General features: G+C 42.6%; 1 protein-coding gene across 1 annotated transcript in view; it reads right to left on the bottom strand.

The window, feature by feature from the left end:
- Hs6st3 (heparan sulfate 6-O-sulfotransferase 3) overlaps nucleotides 1-8,232 on the bottom strand; it is a 731,388-nt gene that overhangs the window by 583,270 nt on the left and 139,886 nt on the right. The gene's annotated exons all lie outside the window — the stretch shown is intronic.

Here is an 8,232-nt window from a genome sequence, read left to right as displayed (position 1 = left end):
CTTTAGATTTAAAATCACCAATTCATGATGACGTGGGTAGCTGGATTTCAAAGGCTAACAATGTGGATATTTGGAGAGCCTCAACATTTCGAGGGTTTTTGGCTGAAACGGTTTAGAAAGAATGTTGTAATCAAGGGTCATTTCCTTTTTCTTTCAACTCAGTCAAACACTGCCATGGAGGCTGTAAGTCTTCAGTGGACACAGGTTGGGTATAGTGCCCAGTCTCTGAGGATTGCATCCCTAAGTTTGTCCTTTCGTACCTGTGAAGTTTGAAACGCAGCAGCCAAGGTTGGCAGCCCTCAAAATGCTGTGCTGCTTCGTATCTTCACTCTCTCCTCCCCCTGTGAGTAACTCCGTGAGTCCCTCCAGCTAACACATATCAGCATATTCTTCACCTCTTCACTAGGCATGTCAGCAAGAAGGCGTTTCCACCTTCTTGTCTCGCAGCCTCTCCAAGAACTCTTATATTTTCAGCCCAAATCTGTTTCTGAATCTTCATGATTCACTCTTTCATGCAATAAATGGTTTGTTGCCACCTGTTTTGAGGGATCACTCGCTGAATCCTTCATACTGACTTACTGATAGCAGAAACAACACACCATGGTTAATTGGAACATTGTTGGTTGGTTATTTCCTCAACCCACAATTTTTTTTATATTTTCCATCTCAACCAAGCATCTTTCATATACCAGAGCTGTAACTTGCAATTTGAGGTGAGACTGCAAAATTAACACAGAAGTCTTTGCTTGGCAATTTCTCATTCAGAAGGCTTCTTCTTACCACAGATCTTAGCAATCTGAATACACATTTTTTTATCCTGTTATCATCAAGTCAAGAGTGTCCATCTTTTCATTCAAAAGAACAAGTTTAAGCTTCTCTTTGGTATATCTGAGTGATCAGCATGCTAATTCTCATATGCTGGGGCCACCATTAAATAAACTAAAGCCTAGTTGAAAAGAGATACTATGACACTATGATGGTTGATCTGATAGCCAAGGAAGGTGCGGGGAGACCACTAGGAAGACAGTACACCCAGCATGGACACTGTGTGGGAAGGGAGCATTCACATGCTGGACTAGCCGTAGCCAAACAAAGTGAAATGTTCAACATGGTGTGCAAATACAAGCCTCTGCAATATTTATTTTGGAATTTCCTCTTTAATATATTTGGATTCCAACTGCCCGTAGGAAACTGTAATTGAGACGGGGGTGGGGTGGGGGTGGGAGGAGCCTGTGGTGTGGAAGAACAACAACACTCTATAGATGAATATTCAAATCCCTTTAAAACAATATTTGAGAGATGGTAGCCCCCACAAAAGCCTAGTGTGGTTAGTACACAATCTATAAAAAAAATAATGCTTTAATTTTATTTATTGATTCTTAGGTTTAGGTACTAGCTGGTGTGTCAACTTGACACAAGCTTGAGTTATCACAGAGAAAGGAGCCTCCCTTGAGGAAATGCCTCCATGGGATGCAGCTGTAAGGCATTTTCTCAATTAGTGATCAAGGGTGAGAGGGCACATTGTAGATGGTGCCATCCCTGGGCTCATAGTCCTGAGTTCTATAAGAAAGCAAGCTGAGCAAGCCAGGGAAGTGACATCCCTCCATGGCTTCTCCATCAGCTCCTGCTTCCTGACCTGCTTGAGTTCCAGTCCTGACTTCTTTTGGTGATGAACAGCAACGTGGAATTATAAGCTGAATAAACTCTTTCCTCCCCAACTTGCTTCTTGGTCATGATGTTTGAGCAGGAATAGAAACCCTGACTAAGACACATGGTTTGGGGAGTTTTGTTTGGTTGATTAGTTAGTTGGTTGGTTGGATGGTTGGTTGGACGGTTGGTTGGTTTGGATGTTTGTTTGTTTGTTTGTTTGTTTAAGCGAATACTTCTACAGCCTAGACTGGCCTCAAACTCAGTATGTGGCTAAGGTTGGCATTAAATTCTTACTCTTCCTATCTCTATCTCCCAAGTGATCATATTAGTAGGTGCTTGACACCATATCCAACTAAAATAAAGCTTTAAAAACAAGGTGGTGCACAGCTGCAGCCACAGCCTTCAGGGAGCAGAGGTAGGTGCACAGCTGGGAACTCAATGCCAGCTGGTATTAAATCTCCAGGCCCAACCCTGTCTCAAAAAAACATTTTTAATTACTGTTAGATGGCAAGTGTTCGCTATAAGAACTCAAACTATCTGGGGAAAATCATCCAACATAGGGGCTACATCCCAGGAGAGAAGTGGCCACAGAGGATATGATATACCTCCTGGGGACTTGGATATAAATGAGCAACTGTGCCATGGTTGTCCTTATGATTATCCACATCAACCCTAGCACCAAATGCAAGCTTCAATAAGTGATGAATTTACAAATGAATGTAACTCAGGATCCTAACCCAGCTGATACACACTTATAAACTAGTAGCATGTGCTTTATAAAAATCAGGAAAGTAAACAGCCACCGAAGAACAAATGCAAGAAAGACTTGAAAGGAACGTTCCCAGGGGTCCTTTTAATGGCCCCAGGTTGGCAAACTCTATCTCTGTAAAGAGAGTGAGTTAATAAGAGAAATGAAACGAACAGTTCTAGTGAAAAATTCTTAATGAGTGTGATGGTTTGTATATTCTTGGACGAGGGAGTGGCATCACTTGGAGGTGTGGCCTTGTTGGAATAGGTGTGACCTGGTTAGAGTAGGTGTGTTACTGTGGGTCCTCACCCTAGTTGCCTGGAAGTCAGTCTACTAGCAGCCTTTGGATGAAGACGTAGAACTCAGCTCTGCCTGTGTCATGCCTGCCTGGATACTGCCATGCTCTCACCTTGATGATAATGGACTGAACCTCTACACCTGTAAGCAAGCCCCAATTAAATGTTGTTGTTTTTTATAAGACTTGCCTTGGTCATGGTGTCTGTTGACAGCAGTAAAACCCTAACTAAGACAATGAGTATCACAGATCACTACCAAAATAGGCAAAGGCCATGAAAAGCTTATTGGTGGAAAAACATAAACAACTAATAAACATGTGAAAATGTATTTAACCTTGTTAGTTATAGAAATCTGAGAATAAAAACTATGATTAGATACTACTTCATATGCGCCATATTACACACCAATGTATGAATTCTTGGTAAGAATCCAGAGCAGGCGCATCCTCGCACATGAGTGACTTAGGTATAACTGAAAGAATAATCTGTTAATAACTAGTAAAATTAAAGATAGAAAGGTCAAAGGTCAAACAATGATGCCCCAAGCTAGATGTCTTGGAGAAAATGCTCTCTCATGTGTGTATATGAGAATGTGAACAACATACCTGTTTGTATTTTAAAAATATATTCACCCATCACCAAGAAAAGAGATGTCTACTAATTCAATACAATACAGATCAGAGGACAGCAAAGAAAAACTGAGCATGCTCTAAGTGATCAATCTCCAAAACAGTGGTAAGCTGAGAAGCAGGCTGAGAAAGAACTGTGTGTGTGTGTGTGTGTGTGTGTGTCTGTGTCTGAGTGTGTGTGTATGTTTCTGTGTGTGTCTGTGTGTGTCTGTGTGTGTGTCTGTGTGTGTGTGTGGTGTGTGGTGTGGTGTGTGTGTGTGTGTGTGTGTGTGTATGTGTCTGAGTGTGTGTGTATGTTTCTGTGTGTGTGTGTGGTGTGTGTGTGTGTGGTGTGTATGTGTGTCTGTGTCTGAGTGTGTGTGTATGTGTGTGTGTGTCTGTGTGTGTCTGTATGTGTCTGTGTGTGTGTCTGTGTGTGTGTCTGTATGTGTGTGCTTGTGTGTGTCTATGTGTATATGTCTGTGTGTGTGGCGACTTCTCTGTAAATTTTCCAAATGGATGTGTTTTAGTTACTCTTCTGTTGCCGGGATAAAACCCCATGACCAAGGCAACATAGGAAGAACTTCTTGGGGCCTGTGGTTCCAGATGGTTGGACTCCACAGCTGTAGATCTGCCTGGCAGCAGGCAGCAGGCATATGTACTGGCTTGAGTTGGAACTGGAAGCTAGGAGCTCACATCTTGAACCACAAGTGCCAAACAGAGAGTGAACTGAAAATGTCATGAGGCATTTAAACCTCAAACCCCAACCCAGTGACAGGGACAGGGAAAGAGATTCCTAAACAACTATAATCTCAGCACTTGGGAGGCTGATGCAGAAAAAGCAGGAGTTAACATAAGCCTAGGTTATACAGAGATTTTGAAGCCAACTCATTTACAGTCAGAAGTCCGCTAAAGGTGGCCGAGGAGCTCTGAATTAAGTTACCTGGCTGTCACTACAGCTGCCGCAGCACACATAGACAAATAAAGACTTCACAGCAGCACAATCTTTAAGACAGAACAGCTAAGAATATATCCTCAAAAAGAAATCACAGGGAAACAAGGGAACAGGGCTCCACAAAGCAGTCGTGTGTGAAGATGCCCCCGTAGCACGTGAGCACCCGCTCATTACAGTCATGTGTGAGGATGTCCCCATGGCACCTGCTTCTTTACAGCTTTATGATGGGAACTTGATGTCAATTACATATACAAAGGAACAAAATTTTAAATAATATCTGTGGCTGTCTGTAGTGGGTTGGCCTAATGTCACTTGTATTCTGATGCTAATTTGGGGCCCCCAAGACTGGTTACCCCAAAGAGGAGTCTGAAGGAAAGACACCGAGGAAACCTGCCCCCAGTTAATTGTGACTGGTAAATAAAGATACCAACAGCTAAAACCTGGGCAGAAGAGGCATAGGTGGGATTGAGGATTGGTGGGCTTGGGGAGAGAGGATCATGAGGAGGGAAGGAGGAGGACAAGCTGCCATGGGTTAAGAAAGAGGAGGATACGGCCATAAGGGTTGCCCAGTTGGGGCTAAGAGCAGCCCAGATGAAACATAATAAGTAATAATTTGGGATTATCAATAGGAAAGTAGAATCTAACAGCACAGAGGGTAGACAGCAGGCCAGTTCTTGTGCTGCTTAAGGCATATTATAAATATATAGGCTGTGAATGTGTCTTTCATCTTGGAACTAAATAACCAATGTTGGGGTAGAAACTCCAGGCTGGTATTTTAATAATTTTTTACTACAGCTGTCCTGTGAAATCCTAAGGGGTTAAAAATCATGTCTGGGGGTAGAGGTGGGGGTGGGTTGATCTCTTTCTTTCTTTCTTTCTTCTTTCTTTTTTTTTTAACAAGTCAATATTTGTAAGGTTCCAGATAAGCCTGTACAAAATAGCATAAAAATCCCTTGACCTAACTCACAGTTTACACATTAAGTCAAACCAAAAATAAGTTATCAGCTGTTCTGTCAGTACAAAAAAAAATCAATATTTTCCTATCATACCATCTGCTTTAGCAGTGCAAGTTAATAAATTTAGGTGGTAAAATTTTCTTCTCTCTTTGGATTCTAGAGAGAGAAAATACAATTTCAATAGTTAATGTAGGCACTAGATGGAGGAATGAAAAATGAGATGCTATTATTTGAACATGTTGGTTTGTTATCAACAGTAATGGAATTCCTCATCTCTGAAATCACAAGCTATGTTGCATCTGTGATCTTGTGCTTTCATTTTCTGGAGGTCCTGCTTCTGAACCTCTTTTCCATTTACACCCCAAAAAGTCTCCAATCAACACACCAAAATACTTCAAATTCTGTAAGTAATGTAACATATTAAGACCCACGTTCAAACCTGGATGGATTTCATTCCGCATTGAAATAAAAAAAAAAAAAAACAGATGCCCACATTTATAGAACTTGAGTGTATATACTATATCTGTAAATAAAATTCAAAGAATTTTCTTAACTTTCTCTAATTTCACATTTTTTTTAAAAAACCGTCAGAAAGGTCCTACTGGTACATACCTTTTGAATAAAACAAGTGAAATATGACCTTAATTTTTGAACCACCAAAATATCCTCAGCAGAAACAGATTTTTTTATCTTGATAGAAAATTTCAAAACAAAGAAATGAAAGGCCTGGTGGCTGTCCTAGTGAGCTTCAGAGACAACATGACACTGCTCTGAGCCTTCCCAGGGGGCCCTGGCTGAGAGACAGCTTAGGTCAGAGGGCAGGGCCACAGTTGTGAAGGACTCTTATGATGGAGGACTGATGTAGGAAGACGTCACCCACTGAGGACAGCATCATCCTTAGCAGGTGGGCCTGGAGTGTGCTGGAAGCCTGCTGAGCAAAGCAGCAGGCAGAATTCCATCATGGTTTCTGCATTCAGGTTCCTGCCTTGGATTGCTTCCTTAATGATGGACCTGAGCTATCAGTGCAGACGGAATGTTATCCTGTCCTAAGTTGCCTTTGGTCAAAGTGTTTTATCACAGCAACAAAATGAAAACTAGGACAGTGGCTCACACTGTCATCTTGACATGAAATGAGAGAATTAAAGAAAATTCAAGGCTAGCCTGGGCTACAAGCCAAGTGTAAGGCCAGCCTGGGCTACTAAAAAAAATGATTCTCTGTCAATATCCAAGCCACAATAAAACACACAATAAGTTCCTGGAATGTGTCTGGTGTGGGTCATCCTATACTTTCCGATATGCACTGCTTTAGTACCTAGAACTTTAAAACTCATGTCTGCATTTAGTTCAAAGTCTTTTATACTATGTTTTTAAAAAATGCTACAAAAAAGGTTTTAAGTTTTCTTTACGTTAGTTTCCCACTAATGTAGCTGACAGAAACAACCAATTCAACTGATTGTATCCAACCACATGCTTTAATGGATTCGACTAGATTGTTCCATCCAAGTGGCAAGACCTACTAACAGGACCTACTCTGCTATGAGAGACTGTGACATTAGCAGACCTTGCCAGCTGCTGGCATATTTTATGGTGCCAGGAAAATGGCCCGTCCTTCCTGCAACTTTGCAGGTCCCATTTATCTCATGCTGCGTGGTCGTTGCAAGTTAATATCTATAAAAGGTTCTGTGTTTTCTGGACAAAGAGAGGGTGAGAGAGAGAGAAAGAGGAGGCGCACTATATCATTGCAATGTGCGGACATTTAGGTGAGTTCTGTGCAACTTGAGTGTAAAATTTTAAGTTTCCCAGAAATGCAATATAAAAGGAAAGTACCTACGGTGTCATACATCCAAATCCAAGCCACATCCACTTTATTATCTTCCTCTCCCCCGTTGGAGAAGAAAATAAAGGTTCTTGTAATAAGAAAGTTGTGTGGGGGTCAGGGGGTTGGATTTTTTTTTTACAATCTAAAAGAGGTCCGTAATTCTCTTCCCTGGAAACTGGAATAGGTAGTTCTTTCCAGAAAGGTACTGAACTGAGATTCGACAAGGCTATTTACATAAACACAAAGCATGCAGCTAAGATGCTGTCCACTGCACATGCTCTGAAGCCCAGAGAGGAGGATGTGTCAGTCTGCAAAATGTGGGCATGCAAGGCTGACTGAGGGCTGATCATCGATTGCGCTAAAGTACCCAGAAACCTCTAGGCCAGAAGTTTCTTACCGGGTGAATCATAGCCCTACTGTTAAAAAATGGAACTGTTTCCATTGGTGTTCATTTCTGGAGCGGCCCCAGAGTAGGGAGAAGGAAGGAGAGAGTGGGTGGGTGGGGAAGCACCCTCGTAGAGACGGGGGAGGGGATAGGTGGTTTCTGAAGGGGAGACCTGGAAAGGGGATAACATTTGAAATGTAAATAAACAAAATATACAATAAAAGAGAAAAAAAATGAAAATGTTGGCGAGAATAATAGTGACATTACAAACACACAATTAAATGGGCGATGTGAAGAAAGAAGGTAGAAAAAAAAACTACATTTACTCTCCTGGACCTATGAAGGCCATAGGTGTGAGAACAGGGGTTGCTGAACTATCCAGGCAGTCCCCCCAAACAAGCCCAAACCAGCAGGGGTCGACAGAAAATGATTTCTGCTTTTGAAAGTTTTTGTTTTACTACATCTCAGTGTCTTAGTTACGGCTTCTATTACTGTGATGAAACACCGTGACCAAAAGCAACTTTGGAAGGAACTGGTGTATTTCAGATTACAGCCTGTGGTCCACCATCCACAGCAGTCAGGCCAGGAACTCAAGTCAGGGACAGTGCCTGGACCCATGAACGCAGCAGGGGCCACAGGGGGATCCCTGAGCGGAGCAGGGGCCACGGAGGGATCCGTAAATGGAGCAGGGGCCACTGAGGGATCCGTGAGCGGAGCAGGGGCCACGGAGGGATCCCTGAGCGGAGCAGGGGCCACGGAGGGATCCGTGAGCGGAGCAGGGGCCACGGAGGGATCCCTGAGCGGAGCAGGGGCCA

This window comes from Mus caroli, unplaced genomic scaffold (genome assembly GCF_978045245.1).
Source record: "Mus caroli unplaced genomic scaffold, Mus_caroli_1 scaffold_12, whole genome shotgun sequence".
Lineage (NCBI taxonomy): Eukaryota > Metazoa > Chordata > Mammalia > Rodentia > Muridae > Mus > Mus caroli.
The sequence above is the reverse complement of the archived record's forward strand: the minus strand, read 5'-3'. Positions and strand labels throughout refer to the sequence as shown.